Source organism: Aptenodytes forsteri, unplaced genomic scaffold (genome assembly GCF_000699145.1).
Source record: "Aptenodytes forsteri isolate BGI_AS27 unplaced genomic scaffold, ASM69914v1 Scaffold302, whole genome shotgun sequence".
Classification (NCBI taxonomy): Eukaryota; Metazoa; Chordata; class Aves; order Sphenisciformes; family Spheniscidae; genus Aptenodytes; species Aptenodytes forsteri.
This window is the reverse complement of record NW_008794555.1, coordinates 268434-289152: the sequence shown is the minus strand read 5'-3', so window position 1 is coordinate 289152 and position 20719 is coordinate 268434. Positions and strand designations below refer to the sequence as shown.

The 20719-nt window shown below is 42.0% G+C and overlaps 1 protein-coding gene across 2 annotated transcripts in view; it reads right to left on the bottom strand.

The window, feature by feature from the left end:
• The window catches only part of PPP6R2 (protein phosphatase 6 regulatory subunit 2), a 110451-nt gene extending 92790 nt beyond the window's left edge, over window positions 1-17661 (bottom strand). For both annotated transcript variants that reach the window (XM_009272440.1, XM_009272441.1), the window contains exon 1: window positions 17597-17661. The gene's annotated coding sequence lies outside the window, so the exon portion shown is untranslated. The remainder of the gene's footprint in view (window positions 1-17596) is intronic.
• Between the last annotated feature and the right edge of the window lie 3058 nt (window positions 17662-20719).

Here is a 20719-nt window from a genome sequence, read left to right as displayed (position 1 = left end):
GTAGTTGAAGATGTCCCTGCCCACGGCAGGGGGGTTGGACCAGATGACCTTTAGAGGTCCCTTCCAACCCAAACTATTCTATGATTCTAAGATAACACCGCCAGGAATTCAGGGATAAAAGGGCGTAGTAGGTATAAAATTGTCAAGGAGAATAACAAAAAAAAGCCCTTATTTATTATTTCCAAAAGATGGGTGAAAAGTCAGGATACTTTTTATGTCTTCTAGAAAGCTGTCAAGAGTTCACCCTCCACAAAAGACAATAATTTCTCCTTAGGTCTTCAAGACGTTGCTGTCAGCTCTAGCATCTGCATTGCCCCACAGGCACTCAGGCATCAAGACAGTTTGACAAACCTGTGGCCTCATACTTAGTATTGATGTCTTATTTGGAAATTAATTCATAGGCACTAAGGAGAAGACTCCCTGGCAGTATTCTGCTGAGCACGGGTACCACACTAATCCTCAGCTAGAACTGCAAAGTTAAGACAAGCATCAAACGACCGAGATTATTACTCCAGATATTCTAGACTAATTTTAGTCCACAAAATCTTGCATCCTGCTACTAACCTACATGGAGCCCCGAGATCACTTCAGACGGTATTTGATCTTTTCCACTTCCTCATTTCCCAACAAAAATAAAAAATAAATAATTTTTTTAAAAAAACCATCCACCAACTCTGAGACTCAACCATAACATGGGAAGTTAAATATTCCCATAGTCACTAGTTATAATAGTAAATAAATACAACAGCTTACACAAATGAACCACTGTACAGTTAATGGATACTTCTGGCATTTATTAGTATACATTGAACATCGTGCATGGTGTTATTTTTTCAGAAACTATGCTGTAAACAAAGTTATAGGGAATCCTCCTCCAACTTCCATTGCCACTTCGTGTCATTTTCAGAAGAGAATTTGGCTCCCTGCACATTTTCAGAGCACCTGAAATTTTATAGAAATTGCTGAAATTTAAAAAAAAAACCAACAATAATAACAATACAAGAAACAAAATTGATCTACGATCCTTTTTAATGATGTACGTTTTGAAACAAAGGTTCATGTCTCACTAAAGACTAAATGCTGTCCTTGCTGAATTCGAAGTAACTGATGGCAGTTTTGGAAAGAGATGAAACACGGCCAGTTCCATCTTTCTGCATTTTCACAGGCTGCAAACTTACAGCGTAAGATCAGAGGGGCCTGTATCTTCACATTTCTCTATTGTAGGCACAATAATGAAGCCTACCTGGTGTCTCAGGCAAAGATCTGGTTTCGTTTTCATACTTCCCACAGAGAGCAAAATAGTCATCTTAGGTTTTATCAACCCCTTAGGACAATTTTCAGTATCGACAGTATTTCTGCAGGAACAGTACCGTCTGGAGTCCAATCTCAGCTATTTTACCATAGTCCTTCAGTCACAAAGGGTATGAAATACCATTGAAAGAGTCAGCAACTAGTTTAATCTTAGACTAACATTGTAATATTATTGTACTTTTCTGATAACAGAATTCCTTTAAATAATTTGTGTAAGTATAGACCCTCCCATTTCAAGGGACTATAAAATATTTGCCTTTTTCCACTCTCCCTGGAATTCATTTTCTATCCTAACTGTAAGAGCAGACAGCCTGCTCTGCTCTACCCAAATGCTGATTTCTGTTCCCAGCCTCTGCAATTCATTTCTCAGACTTCACACACGCACTCTTAACAGCAAATACCACTTTAAAACACATCCTTTATAAATTCGGGTTCAGAGCAACTGCAAATTTATTTTCCTCTCCATCTGGACATTTGCAAAGCGATATGCAAATCATAAGATACATGAAATGATACTGGTAATTATAGAAGTAACCGAGACCAGTTACTATTTTAAACTTTTGGCCAAGCACTGTGAACGTCTTTCACAGAAGCTGACCCATCCACAAAACCAGCATGTTATGGTGACAGAGCTTGCATGAAATCTTTTCAAAACTGTTAAGTACAACGCAGGATGAATGTGAAGCCATCATGGTTTTTTGAGTCAGGCAATAAAGACCGTAGAGGGCCCCATCCGCAAGGCCAGGCATAACCAGATAACTAAAAGCAAGCTGAAGATTATCTAGTGCAGTTATTTACAGCAATGAACTGCCAAAAGGCACCAGAGCTGTAGCAGAGAAGGAAATCAAGGACAGTGGTTTATTGTCAAATGTGCTGGCTGGAAAGAAGCTGGAGTCTATGATAAATCACCTGCAGTAGCCTGGAAGGCCCCCCAGAAAACATCCTACTGTTTCTTACCTAGCATTAATAACACCAGAAGTGTCACACTAAAGCCCAGTGATTCACAAGGCAGGGGACAGTGTCATTTCAACCAATTTTTCTTCTACTGCCAATGTAGCGTACTGCTCTTTCACACTCCCAAGCTGATGCTTTAAGTCAGCTATAATCCATTTTAAGAATCTGTCAAGCCACTCAGTAACTAAACAAGCTGAGGGAAGTTGCCAGTTTAATACATAACACCACGCTGTTACCTCACAAGAATTTACATTTTCAGTATTTTTATCACCAAGATCTTCCCAAGAAATTTGATAATTCGGGTTATCAAGATTTTTTGACTGCACAACTTAAGTTGCCTAAAAAGGACCCAACTTTCCAGAAGAGTTGAGTAAACACCCTCCAAAATTCAGAGCACACTATATGTCTCAAGTCATCCATGACGAAGTCTGCAGACACATCTGGAAGTCTTCCTCCTGTGAATACTGGAGAAAGGAGACAGAAAGCCATCGTCCTGGACCCAGTTCATATCAAAAAAGGCACAAGACACTCTTGAGACTCACCCTTGCTTACCCAAGCTCTTGTTCTAGAAAACCGTAAGTCTGTATACTACTCTATTCTGAACAAAAATTGATTTAAACTCAACCAAGAAAAAACCAGTGGATGAGCTATAATTGCACTTCAGTAACATAATCTGCACTAGTTGAACAAATGTTGGTCTCAAAGCTCCATGATGGGAACCCATTCACTGCTGCTCCTGCTGCCACTGCAGAACAGCCTGCCTCCTTCCCCTCGCCCTGAACAGTGCTTCGCGTTGCTGCTTCTCAGAGAGACCAGAGAAAGTTCAGGTAGAATTACAACAAATCTCAATTCACGGTTAAGTACAGTCACTAGCACTGTGCCAGGTATACACACAGCATTATAGCTGGTAAGGAAATCAAGCAGATTAAACTCATTCTACTTAAAACTAAAAATTTAAATTCTTTTTAACATACAAAATCCACAATGAATTAAAAACTAACACTTGTTCATACTCTGCAATGCTAAAACCCAAGCCTGCTAAACTCTTCAGGTATGCTGTGACAAACACACCTATGCAGGGGCCGTGGGGAGGGGGCATGGGGACAGAATGAAAACTGTCAGCACACCATACAAAATTCCTTGCTAGGAGAAAAAAAAAAAAAAAAAAAAGAGAGAAAATCATACAGAGCCCAAGGCTGACAACGTCTACTTCTAGAAGACACACAAATGTATAAAAATACTACCTAAAACTTTTCGTGCTCCTGACTCAAGGCACAAAAAGAATTGATTTCAATGAAAACATGCAGTTAGAAGAACATGGCACACTAGGCAGTCTAGAATTAATTCCGATAAAACCTGGAAGTATTGAAGCTTCTGCACCTTTCACCATAACCTCTCACGCATCTTCCACGCTTCAGGCCTTGCTGCCAGGAATGGTCAGGGTCTCTTCACCTCAATTTTTACCTTTCCCATCATTTGCAAAAAAAAAACCCCAGGGTTATCAGTGGTTTCCATCTATTTGTTCAATAGCACATGCAATGCCTTACATTTGTCACAGCAAAAGGAAAAAGGCACATGAGAAATAATTTAATCCTGTATCAGTTATTTGCCCCAACTAAAACGAGTGCTTCTGAATTACAGCTCTGCAACAGCTCAAGCCAATCTCTGAATTCACACCGCCATGTCTCCTCCCTTGGATGAGCACCACTGCTCGCCTAAGCCCCTGGCGTGCCAGCCTCGGGTGCCAAGCAGGCAGGAAAAACCCAGCAAGGCAGTAAACAGTGCAGGCTGGGGGCTGTTTTGACCAATTTAGTGCCCAGGACCTCACCAAGTGTTCACAAAAAAAACAAAAAACAAAACAAACAAACTGTGCCAGAAAGGTGCGAACTACTATGAAACAACGCTAAGCCTAATCAAATTCACGGACACCAAACTATAGTCACGCCATTTTTCTATATTCACCCACAAACAATGCAATCTGAACATCGTAATTCAGCATTGAATTCACAGACAGCAACCAAACAACTATGAAAACTTGCTCAACTTCCCAGTCTTAAAAGACTCATGGCTGGACTTACAAAAACACAGGGCCTTTGCCTCCTTAAGCCAGATCTCACAACAGTTCAGTGCGCTCGCACCACAGCTACACCCGGGAACTCAGAACGTGTTGTCAATTTTCAAGATTCTTCACTCTTCCCCAGAAGTGCATTTACAGGGTACAGCACATAGTAATTTAGTGATCAAATCTGCAACTGGATCAAATCTGAAAGGAAATAAGCCTCACTGGACACACCATGAACTGACGAGCACTGCCTGGAAAGGTGCTTCCAGTTACTACTCGAATGAACTGCTGTGAATGGCATTCCTTCGAAAGGAAGTCAGAAACTCCTCAGAGTGAAAAAACATGCCACACTGTTTACACCTCTAGAGTATCATCCCTGTTCTCGCTTGGTTTTATTTCTAAGAATTGAACAGGAAGATGCAAGAATGTCTTATTTACTTCTATATAAGCATTTTAGAATGCCATCGGAACCGATGATCCCGTGTAAGATACATGCATAGTACCAAAATTACAAAAATCCCATGAAGAATATGCACAGCAGTCATGTTGTAAACGGGGGGGGAGGGGGGAACACACTCTTTCCAGAAGTCTTACTTTTAAGGTACGTCAGCTGTGCATGTGGCAAGAGCAATGCTCTTTCTGAAACTGCAAGCAAGGCTCCTGATGTGCACTATCACTTAACATCAACCTAATGATCTTTTTAAAAAGGAGCTTCCCAACTATACTGACGACTATTTGCATGCCATTTTCTCCAAAATTCAGCTTGCATAACAAGAGCTCGGAGAACATCTCTTTTTGTACTACCAGAGAAACAACTTTGCAGAGTAAATGGAAAAAGTGTCTGGTTCCAAACCCTCCAAGGCGGCTTTGGCAGCACACTGCTGACAAGTAGCACGCTCCTAGGCCTCGGGTCCATGGGAAGCTGGGGGGGGGGGGGGGGAAGAAAAAAAAAAAGGAGCACTGCTAAGTTGTTTGGTACCTATTAAGAGAGTTACTGGCTAACCAGCCAGAAGAAATGTGTCTGGCGAGCTCCAACAGTAACATGTTTTGCACCAACAAAAAGGCTACAGATCTCCTGGGCAGTCTTCCACATAAGCCTAACTTGCCAGAAGGAATCAGCAATAAGTGAATTCACCAACTAAAAAGATGCTTGGTCTCATTTTTGCTTCATCCCATCCTTTTATTATCATTTATTTTAAAAAGCCTTTCTCAATTTAAAAAGATCATTGCATGAACATCACCCACACACTACGTAACAGCTCTGAAGAGGAAAAATTGTCCGGTGACCAGAAAGTCTCCCTTCCTGAAGAAAGTCTTCGTATTACCCAAATGGGTATTTCAGGTTAAGGGGAGGAGGACGGGGGGGACAGGGATAGTGGGTGAGTTTCCATTTTGTTTGCAACTGAAACTGAGCCAGTACCACAGCTGGCAAGTGGAAGGTAAAGGTTCCTTATGTTCCCCCAGGGTCTCCTGAACACACTAAGTTTGCACTGAAATTTGACGTTTTTCCTTGAGCATTCAGAGCCTTCCTTAAGGCCCTTTTCCACTTGCTTCCAGCAGTATTTTAAACCATGTTCTCCTGCTGGAAGCAAGTTCTGTTTAGAAATTTTTGTAACATCTCAGAGAACATCAAAGCATCTATGCCAGACTGCAGCAGCCACAGAGCACGCTTCCACAGCAGCAGCCCCTGGAGAGCCAGAGCTACCCCACCGCCACGCTGTGCATAGCCTTAGAAGACAGAGAGGTGCCGAGCCCAGACCTTGCCCAAGACTGCAAAACATCCTCCACCACCTCCCATGACAGGGCTGACACAGAGAGGCCAACCACCACTATTGCTATTTGTGGATGCAAAAGCATCTACCACCAACCCAGACAAACGGCACGCCAATTAGAAGATGCTTCTGGGTGAAGGGTCCATCCTGCTTATTCCCATTTTCAACATTCTCGTTTTGTTCACTTTCCCTCTGACGGTCAGGTCAGGGCACGTTCAGATAGAAAACTCAATTCCCCCTTTTCCGGGAAGAGTATTTCCCACTTCAGGTAGCTTAAAAGAAAATCAGCAAGCATGTGGACTATCACAGAACCTGTCCATTAAACATCATCCAAAACTGAAATTGATACAAAGTTAATTGGCAAACGACAGTACGGCTAAAGCTAACTCTGCAAGAGCCAGGAAATATAAAGCAAAAATACCATCAACCACACTCTGCCGTACTGACTGTGATCTCCGGAACTGGCACATACCCACCGGGGACGCACCACAAGAATGATTCAGACCGTTTTGAAAAAGCGGATATAAGTAAAGAGCAACTGCGTTGTTTTATGGGCTGTGGTGTGTCCCACAGAACTGGATGCTTTTAGCCTGACGCTTGTGTAACCCTGGGCTTGTGACAGCCGCACTGACCAGTTCACAGACCATCCGCAGCGGGTGCCAGGGCTCACACTGCGATAGGAGACAACACACGTGCATCCAGAAGCATTGCAGCCTCCTATGCCAAAATATAACAATGCAAATAAAGTCAATGGGCTGTTCCTGTTGAGGACTACAGCCCGACAGCAGTCTCGGGGCACACAACAATCCTCAAGTGCTTGCTGCCCTGTATGGTACGGTTTGAGAGACTCCTTAAGACAAAGTAAAGACATGGCAGCTTCATGCAAATTAAGGACAGTCGTGCACAGCACCGTTTACAGTTTAGCAGCTTTTACCTTAATGAGGATATGAGCCAGCAGTTTCCTGTAACAGCAACAGTCACAGAATGGAGGAGACAGAAGGGTATCTCTGGAGATCATCCAGTCCAACCCGCTGCTTTTCAAAGCGGGGCCAGCTGGAGCTGGCTGCCCAGGACCGCATCCAGGCAGGTTCTGAACGTCTCCAAGGATGGAGACTCCATCACCTCTTTGGGCAGCCTCTGCCTGTGTTCAACCACTCTCACAGTAAAAATGTGTTTTCTTTCGTTCAGTTTACCATATTTCAGTTTGTGACCACTGCCTCTTGTCCTGTCACTGGGTACAACTGAGGAGAGCCTGGCTCCATCTTCTTTACTGCCCCGTGAGGGATTTACACACATGGATGAGACCCCCCCGAGCCACCTCTTCTCCAGGATGAAGAACCCCAGCTCTCCTCCCATGGCAAATGCTCCAGTTACTTAATCAACGTTGTGGCTCTTTGCTGGACTCTCTCCACTACATCCATGCCTCTCTTGTCCTGCGGAGCCCAGCATTGGACTCAGAACTCCAGATGTGGCCCCACCAGTGCTGGGCAGATGGGAAGGATCACCTCCCTTGGCCTGCTGGCAACACCGCACGTTGCAGCCCAGAAGGTTGCTGGTCACTTTTGCAGCAAGGGAACATTGCTGGCTGCTGGCCAGCCTTCTGTCCACCAGGACCCCAAGGTCATTCACTACAGAGCTGCTTTCCAGCTGCTCAGCCCCAGCTTGTCCTGGTGCATGGGGTTATCCCTCCCCAGGGGCAGGGCTTGGCATTTCCCTTGGCTGAACTTCATGAGACTGCTGCTAGCCCATTTCTCCTGTCTGTTGAGGTCCCCCTGTATGGCAGCACAAGTCTAGTAAGCACTCCTCCCAGTTTTGTGCCACACAGTGCATCCCAGATGTGCTTCATTTCATCCTTTCAGAAGATATGCTTTATTTGTCAAGGGACAGGTAAGCGCACATCATTCAAAAAGGGAAGAATCAAGCTTTTGAAGATGCAAGTACTTCGCAACTGCAGTTCTCCATTGGAGGTGACCAGAACAGTATTACACATTCAAGAGCAGAAACAAGGAAAGAGTTGTTAGTGAATCTGTTCAAAACAAGTGAAAAATATACTCCAGACACACTAACAATCTCTTTGAAATAATTCTTTTTCCAGTTCCTCCCAGCCAGCAGCTGTTGTGTTTGACGGGACTGTAGCCTGGTCAGACTGATGGAAATCTTGATGATGTTTTCACCTACACTGCATAGAGCATGAATTAGATGAGGCATTAAATACATTCAGAAGATGCTAACAAGTTATCTCCTGCTGCTAAGGCCCTGTGCACTAACAGCACTTAACTATTTCTTTTCTTCTGCTGTTGCACACACCATTTTGGCTTCTTGAGGATTTAACTGCCGTGACCTGTCAAAAGACAACTGCTTGCAGTACAGACTACCTGTGTTACGGTATTCTGTATTACACTACTTCCAACCTTTTGGTACTGAAGCATCAATGCTCTGCTGTTGCTTTGCACACCCACGCCCCAGGTTGCCATCCCTTCAAACCCCACTGCAATCGCCTGTCCCCAGTTACTGGCTGTTACTTGTTGCCTCTGACTGCCTCTGCAGTTCACCATGACCAATACCTCCAGTCCCATCACCATCCTGCCCTCATCTTCCAGCTCCATGACCCCATCACTGTCAACTGAACTTCTCCCACCACTTAGTACAGCCAGAAGCCTATTACAGGTGGAGATGGCACAGTACAGTACAAGCCCCGTTCTGGCAGAGCTTGGATCCGGCACCATGCCTTGCTCTTGAAGTACACCCACAATACAGGTAATAGATGACTTACAGCAGTCTACTCTTCCTTGGGTTCAAAATGCTTGGAATCTACATTTCAGTCTGTCAGGGGAAGAGAATCATGAGCTACTCAATTATTTCTAGAGCTCACTCTCAATCTCTTTAGGATCCTACTTCAGACTCTTTAGGAATGCACTCCCAGTGCTTGTTTCTGAGACGAAACAATGCTGATAAATTTCCTCACTCATAACATAGCCAAGATTAAATCAAAGGTCTGTATTGATTCCTCTTACATTCACACAAGGTATGAAGAACAGTGAAAAACCCCAACAGAGAAAAGGAAAAGCTTGCTATGTAAACAAATACTATAGCTCAAGAGAGATTTTTTTTTTTTTCAGATTATTATGAAATTATACCTGAGAGGTCTGCGGCTCTCCAGACAAACTAAAGCAGTACTGGGGATCTCCTGCCGTATCTAATAAGCACTGGAGCTGCTGAAGCCCACCACTATATGGAGAACTGCCTTTCAGGCAGTCACGTATCTCCTTCCTACCAGCTATACTTCTCCTGGGAAATAGCTGTCCATGGAGCCACAAGAAAAATAGGAAGTTAAAGGCAGGAAATACAGAATGCCTCTTCACCAACCTTCTACTTCTTTCTAGCCCACCTAATCTGTAATTTGGAAGGACTTAGACTTCATTTATATGCACTGCTCCAAATTCAAATTGGTATCATGTCCGCCCTTGGTACTCATGCTATCTTTGACTGTAATCAAAAATTCAACCTTATTACAGAGGAGCCTCTCTTACCTGGAGGAATATTTTTCTCTTTAGAAACCTATTTGCAGACACCCTTTGAAAGCCAAGTCTTGGCAGGCTTTACGTCAGTCCCTCCCCAAGCATAAGGGTGTCACATCAACCCAACAACAAAAATAGACATTACGGAGCATTATCTGACATGCTCCACATGTTTTCACAAATAATGCTAACATGGGTAGGCATTATTTTAAGTACGGTCTGTTACAAGCAATAAAACCCAAAGCATAAGAGTAAAATAGCAAGATACAAATCTATCTTCTACTGGTATACAGAACCTTAATCTCCCAAGATCAAACATTTAGGCAAATCTGTTCCAACTTTGGTGCCACACTGAAACTGTAGCTTAATACTACAATGAAAGACTAAGCACAAAGCCATGAGAAAAACAGAAACCAAGGTTTTGGTTCTAGCCTGTGAAATAAGTAACAGTTCACACAGCAAACCAAAGTAGGCCTTAAGTGTAAGAACGCAATTTTACAAGCAATAGCTGCAGTAAGTTAAAGAACTAAGATGAAATGAGCAGCTGTCCTCAATACAGCAGCCTGAGTCCAAACCAGGCTTCTCTGTTCCCAAATTAAGATCATGCAATAAGCCCATCTCGCTCGAAACAGACAGCTATAGGTTTAGTGAAAATAAAGCCAAGGAACACTATCTATGAAGGGTTCTCTACGAAACTCTGCAAGAGGCATCACTGCAGTTTCAGGACACCTTTAGAAGTTGCAGGACATGAATAAAAACTATTTTAACATCAGAATTTTACATAAATATATTCTCATTCATCACTATTCTCTTTGTTCCCTTCCCTCATTCATTTGCCTGATTCTTTTTTATAAACTCTGAATAAACGGCAAAGCAGGATAGACTAGAGTCCTCAAAGGCAATGATGGTTCCAGCAACTGTCCACACACACCCCAGTTAGCAGGCGCATCCCACTGGACATCAAACTCATGATCTCAGCAATTTCTGCCAAGCTCTGACTGCACATGTACACATCAAAGTCTCAAGAACATAAAACAGAAATGAATTATAGCCTTTATTACCTCCTACGATCGAGCATACGAAATTATAAATTGTCTCTATTGTACTCAGCCAGCTTTGTAGCTAGCTATTATCATAGTATTGGGATAACCTAAATACTTAAAACCTGTGACAACTAATATCTTATACCATGTTTCAGTCTCAGTAAAAAAATGGACTTAGTTTGTCATTATTTTATTACTTCATCTTCCTTCCACCCCCTCAGTGTCTCATCACCTTCAGAGGTGAACGGTCAAACAGTCAGAAGCTTCTGTTTTGTACAGGTGAAGGATGCATGGGGGGAGGGGGAGGCAAGGGGAAAAAAAAAAAAATAAAGAGGATTTTGCCTGTAGGCCACTTTTAGAGCAGGAGGCCAGCAACGTTTTGCCTGAATGGCAGAACGGTTTGTCAAGGTCTTGCGGAGTGGAAACAGCTTCCTCTAGCGAGTGCACCCCTGAACTCCAGTGCAGGCATCTGCTTCTGCCTTCCAGGCTTCGGCTACTTCAAAAAGGAAAGGACGGGTTATCATCCTGCCAGACACAGGCAAATACCTCCTGAACAATGAGAAGAAGAGTCAAATCTCCCAACTGAAATTTTTCACACTACGTCAACCTGGTATCCCAACCCCAAGGTACCAATTAGGCAGCGGTCACAATAACACTTTATTAATAGCATTTTCAGCAAAGACTCAATATCTGAATTTTAATAATTCAGTACTACCGAATCCAGCACTGTATACTCCGCCAGTGTTACACTTCCCAACGTGGAGAGACCTGTGCCTTATGCAGCAGTGCTGAAATCCACCCTGCAGCCCAGCAGCACCAGCTGGCTCTTACCTCATGCTCCTCCTTTTGCCTTGCTACCAGCTCTGCAGCTCCCTTTCCCCTAACCTTTTCTTCGCAGTGTTCTGGCACAGCATTCTCCTGCCACGTTGTTCAGGGTCTGCCTTGTGACTCTCTCCCCCCTCCAGCATCAATAACAGCAGAGGAAAATCTCCGTCACAAATCCTGATCTGCTCAGAAACTGCGTACAACCTCAGAGGGCACCTGTACTACAAGAGGCACTCGCGTCGCTCCACGGCCACAGCGAACACGCGAGGAAGAAGTTGGAAACACTGAACAGAGCATTCTGCCGATCTTCAAATGTTACCATACAACTAAAGATGTGTTTCAGCTTCCTGAGAGATTGCTTAGCCCGAGCTGTTGATTTGGAAACACTTAGATACGCCTGTAATTCTCAGAGAGAATTTATTCTTAACCAAAATAGTGTTTCACCAGTTAGCCAAGAGCCTCCTTTTGTTTTCCTCTTCTGAGCTAGCGATACGAATTTCTTCATTTTTTCTTAACATCTAACTGACAAATGGAAGATACATCTATGTTTAAATTCCTCAGACACAAACAGTAAATCACAAGTACGGCAGGAGTCTGGTATACCAGCACAGTAAGGGGTTGTGTGGGGCTTTTTTCTTTTAATAAAAAACTGCTGCAGGCAAAAAATGATGAAGGCCTCTGTTGTACAAATATGCACACAAAATTAAGAGCTACTTCTAATTATTCCATGCTTCTGAAGTTCCCTAATAAAGAGATGATATCAAGAAGTACTTTGTTTTGATGATCAACTTTATCCTCATCTAGTATCTAGTTAAACAGCCTTCTAATTAATGCCCTACCCCATGCTAAGGACAAAATTTGCACAGCTTCTTTATTTAAATGTTACATTTTTAATTAAATTCAACACACCCATACACTGAAGAAACTGCAGTGCTTCAAAAAAATGCAGGAAAAAGCTAGCCAGGAAAAATATACCAAACGCACTGTGAACATAATTGCACAAAAAAGTTTGTTTTTTTTTTCCTAAGTCAGTCAAAAGCATATGGAGCTAAACACACACCAAAGAACTGAACTCTACAGCCTACCAGCTTCACGTAATCTATAAGGGCACAGTTATCTCAACGTTTTTAACCTGTACTTCACTCTATCACTAATAATCTAAGAAGATTAATAGTCAAACATTTTCAGCTACTACTCTCCCTGTTTACATAGCTCTAGAGTCTGTCTCCCCCATGGAAGCAGGCATTGGCAGCATCTACAAGGAACCCCGGGGGGATTTCTGTGCTTCACTTTAATGATTAACCTTTAAGTGTAAGATTTGCAACTTGATTTGAATATTAAAAAGCTAACACACAACCATTGTTAAAACGAGCAAACAAAAGCACGGGGGTTTTTTTAAGCGTCAATTTACATCTCTTGCAGGACTCCTCAGACACTCCACTCCTCATTCACTTGCGCTGCTCACATTAATAAACAAGACTTTGACACCACTTAGACTGCTTACTACACGTTGTTAAGCAACAAATTAATTTTTTTCCTGGATCTCCACAGTTAAACCATTCAGAAATAATTACTATTAATCAGACTATTATCTCAAAAGTGAGATGCTGGTATTTACTGGGGCACACAAGCAGCATTTTTCAGAAAACCCAGTTTGTCAAAGTCACTTACCGCATTGATCTCTGGACCCTGGACATATTATTTTTTGCTGCACACACAGGATAAGGCAATATTATGAAAGAAACATCACACCGCTCAGACTATTAGATAGCAAAGCAGCAGCATTTGCAAACTTAAGATTTCCTGTTGTGCTTTACAAGATCAAGAGCCGTACGTATTTTATCAGTACCACTATGTCCTCAAATGAGCAAGAAAAACAACTGCTTGCATTCCTTTAATGGTCCTTTATACAAGTTCAAAGCTTCAAAACTGCATTTGTACCTCTATCCACATTTTTTGCATGCTGCAGTTTTTACCAGAATATTCTGACGTTGCGCTGTTCTACCAACCAAACTACAGGGAAATGAGGCACAATATTGCTCTGCCAAAACCGTAACAAACCAGTGCCTTAAAACAGGATATTAAACAACATACGCATTTTAATTTCCTTAATCTTTCAGGACATCATATAGACACAGTCCACAGGAAGTTTACATAGTTCTACAGTTAAAATAGTCATTAAGACACTTCAGAAGAAAAATCTTATATATGACAATGGACCACCAGCCTGTCTTCCCTGCATGGCACCACTTAAACTGTATTTATGGGCTAAGCTTCATTCATCATAAAACATCTTGAAAGGAAAACAATCATGTGGAAATCTCAGGCACACCCTTCGGAGTTCAATGGGCTTTACCTGGACAAATAAACATTAAAGCTCAGGTTGCTCTTGAAATCACAAACCAGAATTACGCGCTAATGATGTTACACCAGAGTTTGCCATGTATTTAAACCTGCACTGTTGAAAAAAAAATTATTTTCCTTTTCCATGCAGTATTAGCAGACAAAAATTTCATCTGGATCACTCCCCCAAACCTGGTTCACAACGCAGCTGCACAAATGTTTGTGCCAGCAAGGAGGGAGGGTAGAGAAGTGACGAAGAATGGGTATGAGCAGCAAGAAGGGGACAGCTTTTCAGCAGTAGTGCCAGCTTAAATGCATGTCAAACTATGGCTTTAGGCACAAATTCTAAGAAGTCATTCACTTTGTAACTAAATAGCCTTAATCATAACCAAAAACATTAATAAAAAGCACAGAATCTGTAACAGAAAAGGTGAAGATTTCAAATGACTGAAAAGGATTACATTTATTTTTCCAAGTTTAATGAAGAATTCTAGGGATTGTATAAACTTTGGGAAAATAAATTAACATCAGCCTTGCACAAAAGATCATCAGTAAGTACTCTCGGTCTCTATAAATACCTCAGAGAATGCAAATTACGATAGCGGCAGGAACAGAGTATCATCTTAGCGATCACCTCTATCATAAAACCTTGTATTCAAGCTTGCTTACTGTTGCAACTAAATATTCAGTTACTAGGAGTCATCGTAAGACACTAATTTGCATATAACACTCAAAGTGTATTTGAATAACAATTCCCAAGTTGGAAATTCCATTTCAAGCAACGCAGGCTATAAGCAACAGACACGTTTGCCCCATTGCTGCAGACAAGCATTCCCTCCAGTGCCGAGAGCACTCGCCACCGTAACTTTCATAGGAGCACCCAGCACCTCAACAGGCCTCACAAGCAACTCGACTTGAGTGAAATCTCTTCCAGGTAATTTAAAACCTGACTTCTCAAACTATGAAGAATACAGAAGACTATCAATCCTTTCTAAAGATGAGAGGGTTCCTTTTGCTTTCTGCAAATTCTGGAGGTAAGGTGTGGGGTTTTTTCTCAGCTGGAAAATACTATAGTGACATTTTAAGTAATGTTCTTGTTGCTTCTGTATCTGAATAGCACAATAAAGCACCATATTAAGAGATGCCCCTCCCAATTTAGCAAGCTGCTACATTTACATGTGCAGTACAACGCTGTACACAGACGCAAGCTCAAGTTTCGAAAACAGAGAAGGCACATCAGCCCCGCGCTGAGCTGGAGGTGGTGTATCGGGACTCCTTCCAGCTCTACAGCCCATCCACAGATCTCTCCGCATTGCATTCAGCCACATGGTAGACATAACCTCAGGAGCCCAAGCTAAATGTCCCTCCACTGCTGCACATAACAGTCCAAGTAAGAACAAATAAGTGGTAAGGGAAAGGGAAGCATCCTAGGTTTCAAATAAGAAATAGCGTTATAGAGAAACAGCTTGTGGCATTCAGTCCCTGAAAGCAGGCAGCATCAGCTGTCTCAGAATTAGGTACAGAAAAACCGACACGGGACTACAGGAGCATAACGTGCTGAAGAAGGGAAAACGCAGAAGGAGAGTCGTCTCTCAATTCCACCGGTATACTTCCCGGCATATTAAGGTGGTGTTCAGCATTATGCATAAACAAATGTTTTCCCCTCTTATTTAACAGGTAAAACACCCACACTAACTCTTGGCCTAATCAACAGCCCTGACATCAAGCTTGACAAGTTATATACACGCCAAAAACTGTCAACAAGAAATACATTTAGAATTCCACATGTATCATTGGACTTCCCCTTGCTTTTTTTAAATATAGCAGATTACCCAGTATGGTTTTTATCTTCTCTGCCCTGCTATTTTCTTTAATCACATACCTCAAAATTGTCTCCAACGCTAACACACATAATATTTTGCCATTTTCAGGCATAGCATCCATTCCAATAATTATACTTTCAATGTTATTTTGGCTTATTACTTCACACACTGAGATGAATTTTCACAGACCTTCCATCAACACTGCCTGGTCTTCCCCCATCTCTTCCCCATTAGGCAGCCAGAGTTAACCAGCCAATATATATAAATTGTAGTGATTTCCTTCCAGCAAGAATTGCCTTTCGTGTATTAAACACGTAGGTCAGCGGAAGACTCTTTCTTTTTATCAAGGGCCTTTGAGATCCTCCTGTTCCTCCAAACACGACGTCTGCTGTTTCATTGCTAGTGATTTGGTAAAGTTTCTGCTTTTCCCAAAATCATGTATTTATGACCAGGGCACAGTCCACCAGCTCTAACAACAAACTGTGATTATGCAACAGTATTTTCCTCACATGGCAAATTTCTGCTGTGACTACTAGGTGATTCAGCTTCACTTCACGGTTCCTTGTACAAACTCAAGCATATATCCAAACCCCAAGTATACGCTAAGTATTTTTACTTGCTGTTCTCTTCTAAGACTAAAAATAATTAAATAGTTTTGTTCTTGGGAAGTGCACCACTTCATTCCAACATTTTTTTCCAGGTATTTTAAAAAACAGCACTTATAAGCTCACTTCAAGTGAAATTTTTTACTCAGTTGAAGTCAAAGCAGTGAGGTTTTTTTTCTGCAAGATACAACATTCTTCAGCAGTGCTTCTATTTAAAACGGAGGGGAAAAAGAGGACCAGGGAGGTCATGGGCACACTGGGTCAAAGCTGCCACACTGAAAGCACTACAGATATTAACACTAATTACTTGTAACAGTTATTTTATAGGGACTACAGTTAGCTAAGAACAAAGATGACAAAAGTAACAGGAAAAACAGAAGTAATGAAATTAGCTGCCTATTTTGTAAGAGGAAACAGTGGGTACAGTGTAACATCAATGAAATCGAATATGCATTTATTCCTGGCACTGCATCCCTAAAACATTACGCGCCTTTCTGCAAAATTTGGCATCCTCAAGCCCCTTCATATTTTTGTAAACTACTCTGCTACTTCATCCTTGAATCTTCACAAAACTCAGACACATGTACCAGTCTCTAGGACTGGCCATAATTAAATAGTCTTTAGAGAAATTACAAGGGAAAAACTCAATATTTACATTTACTAAAACAGTGATAAACTTCTTTTCAGCTTAGGGTCCTCTTCATGCTAAGCACTGAAGAAACATGGAGAAATCCTGTCTTCTGCACCGTGGAGCTTACTGCTTATTTATGATGCCAGCTAGGCAGACGATCACAACGTATAGCTACTCTTCCGGCTAGCATCTGTACATCTCAAACAGAATCTGGAAAACCAACTGTGCTGGTCATGTATATGACAAAAACTTAAGTTTGTTTTGTTGTACTGGTCTTAAATAGATAACTGTATGATTCTGAATCATTTATAGACACTGCTTTCAACCTCAACCCTATCAGTCGGCTATGAAAGAGGAAGAAGATTCATTAAGCAGCGCTAAGGGCATAGCACGTTGCAAAACACATCCAATGTCTCATTCACCTTACAATCCATCAAGGGCGAGAAGGCAACCTCGCTGCGATGAGGAGGTCCCCACCAGAATCTCTGCCTAGCAAGTTGAGTCTTCTGCAATAGGATCTGTCTCACCTAACGTGTAGATATTTATACTATGGATGACTAATCTGAATTAGTCACCCAGACTCCCTTTGCAGTAGGAGAGAAATGAGCACTTCTACAGCAAAACTCATCTCTATTTCAGACTTCTCCACCAAAAGAAAATAAGCATCTGTTTCTCTCCATTGACTAAAAAAGGAATCCTAAATGATTACCTCAGATGTAGGCATTTACATCATAGATATGTGAACTTCGGTGAGAGGTCTCCAGCCCCTTGAAAGTGAAGGCAGAGTCTGAAACACAACGTTAAGGGGAAAAAAAGGGCTTAGAAAGTCATGGAAGAAAATTAAAAAGATAAAATTTAGGATATACCATGGACAATGTCATGTTAAAAAGTAATATAGTAAAGGACTGGGAGAATGCAGAAGTAGTAAAAAACAACTGACCACTAAGAAAAACAATCTTCCATATTAAAAAAAAAAAAGGATAACATGCAATAAAACTAGGTTGAAATCCATCATTTAGTATTTTCCAATTTGTTAAACAGAGTGCTGATTGAGCATCTGTTGACCATTAATCGGGTGCTCAGGAGCTGAGGTCCTGGGACTCTGAGGATGACCTGGATATTCTATTCAAGAGGCTTAGTTTGATTTAATCTAACATGGAACCATGGCTTTTTTGTTAACGCTGCTGCAGCCCCACTATTCCCAACCCCTTCACTTTTAAACTGTCCGGCAAACGTTCCAGCAGCGGCGCTCATCTGCTCCTACCATGCCCGTTAAATAAAATAAACCAGCAGAAAATGAAGAGGGGAAGGGGTGGTAGTCTTCTGACAGACTGGCTCCCTGTAAGTATGGGACCAGCACTGACGTAGAGGGACAAACCAGGAAGATGTTGCACTGCAAACTTACATTAGTCAAATTGAACCACACCCTATTTAAATCCAGGCGGCGAGAGACCTGCTCTTTTTACTCTTCTCCTTCCCGGGTCACACGTTCCTGCATCCACCCTTATATCAGCGCTGCTTATGCAACTACACATCCAGCTGGTTGAGGGAGCTGATCCAGCTGAAAACTACTCCCTCCAAGCAGGGTTAGCGTTCAGCCCGCTCAGCTCTCCGAGGCGGCATACCACACAATGCAAACGCCAACACATGGCAACCTGGACTCAGGCCCATTGATGTCGCTGTGGAACTGCGCCCTTAGTCCTCTGGCTCAGGGAGATGGGATACAGTTTTCAGCCTGTTAGCTTACAGTCTCAATTATCCCTCTAAAAAAAGAAGAAATCCCTCTTAACAGAAAAGAATTATATTAAATGGCATACCAGAGGATCTTCCGAAGGAAGAAAATTAAAAGTAAACAGCTAAAGAAACACAACCTTTCTCATCCCACCCTGCTGCATATGAAAGTAAGAAGCTGAAACAATCCGTAGGTTTTGCTAGATTATAAGGAATGAAAAAAAAGGAAGAAATTGCTACGCAGAAGAGAATCTAAGTTGCTTATCACAAAATGTCAAGGCATACCCATCATGCATTTTCTCAGCTAACATAATTCAGTCTACCATAGAAAAATCAAAGACAAAACTGAAACTGAAATATCTTGTATTCTATTTCCTTCTTCCTTCCTCGAGGTTGCAGCAAGAAAGACCATCTCCACTACTGTGATCTTCGCATTTTTTTGTCTTTCTCCCAGTAAGCAGTGCCAGTCTCTGCTTTGCTGCTATTGCTCCTAATTCTGCCAAACAAAATCAGAATCAAAGTGACTTAATAGTTATCAGTGTCATCTTGTATTCTATTTCCTTCTTCCTTCCTCGAGGTTGCAGCAAGAAAGACCATCTCCACTACTGTGTTCTTCGCATTTTTTTGTCTTTCTCCCAGTAAGCAGTGCCAGTCTCTGCTTGCTGCTATTGCTCCTAATTCTGCCAAACAAAATCAGAATCAAAGTGACTTAATAGTTATCAGTGTCACTGCAGGCCACAATGCTCTGAATAGCAGCAAACTGCAGAACTGAAATAAAACTAAAAAAAAAAAAAAGACAACTAGCATAGGCATACTGGAAAGAACAGCAGAAACATTTGCCAACTGAACACAAACCTTGAATTCAAGCAATCAATATGTTTGGCAAGTTTTCTTTGCAAACCACGTAGATTGCCTACCATGCCACCTACCAAAACAAAAGCTGGTGAAAGTTTCTTATTTTGCCTAGGTAAGGAAATAGTTCCAAGCTCTGTCTGTTTGGCTCAAATAACTTCTTGAACTTTGCCATTTAACCATAATGTTATTTTCTCATGCCTTCCGGTTTCCCCTTCTGTCCAGATAAGATTGTGTCCTTAAGCACACGACATTGACACAACAGTAAGAAATTCGGTATTTGCAATGCAGTGACATCCAGAGGCACCACTTCAGGGACAGGCTGCCCCTGTACCAGGCACCACGCATGCCTAAGGCATGGCCACTGCCCCAGAGAGCTTACAATTCATGCACAGAATGAGAAACAGGTAGACACAAAGGAAGAGAAATTGAGAGGGAAAATTAGTAGCAGTCAGCAGTCACAGCTCAACAGCTGCAGAGCTTCCATGCTCAGGCTAACGATTTTAACTTCCTTCTTTTGACATTACATTCTCCTAAGCTAGCTCATCCTAATTTTGCTGACAACCCCCTTTCCAAAGCTCAGTCCCACATGGTGTTTAGTTTGAAGTGACCCCTGCCAAAGACGACAATTTTAGTTAGGCTTTAGGCATTTCTATGCAGCCATTTATTATTGTAACTACTTGCACTGTCTCAGCTTTATCTAGGACTAAATGGCATTAATAAGCAAAAAGAGAGAACGTCACTGGTAATTCAGCCAGCGATGTCAAACTTCCCATTTGCAGACCTGATCCAAACACCATGTACGAGATGTGTGTGGCATTCAAACTCCACAGAAATACAAGCTTTTTTAGTCTGAGATTTTTAACCTTGGCTATGAAAGCTTCATCTCCCGAGATAACTAATACTTATTTGCCCAGGTCTCCCCCCATACCAGAGTTAACAGGCAGGTAAAAATAGCCAAGGCATGTAATAACAATGTCAATATTGGTTATTGCACTGCTGACTGATTTAGCAGATCAGAACAAGGAGCAGAGAAGTCCATCACAGGGGGAGGGGAGGATGGCGGGAGGAATATAGACACGGAGGGGAAAAGAGAAAAGCACAATTAAAGAAACAAGTGCCCTAGAAACACAGCAGCGGACAGAAAACACAACATACTTTTGCTTCTAATAATATTGAATCAAAGACAACACTTAAGTTCCTTTGTTGCTACTATTGGTCACACAGAGGCCACATTCTTTCCCTGATC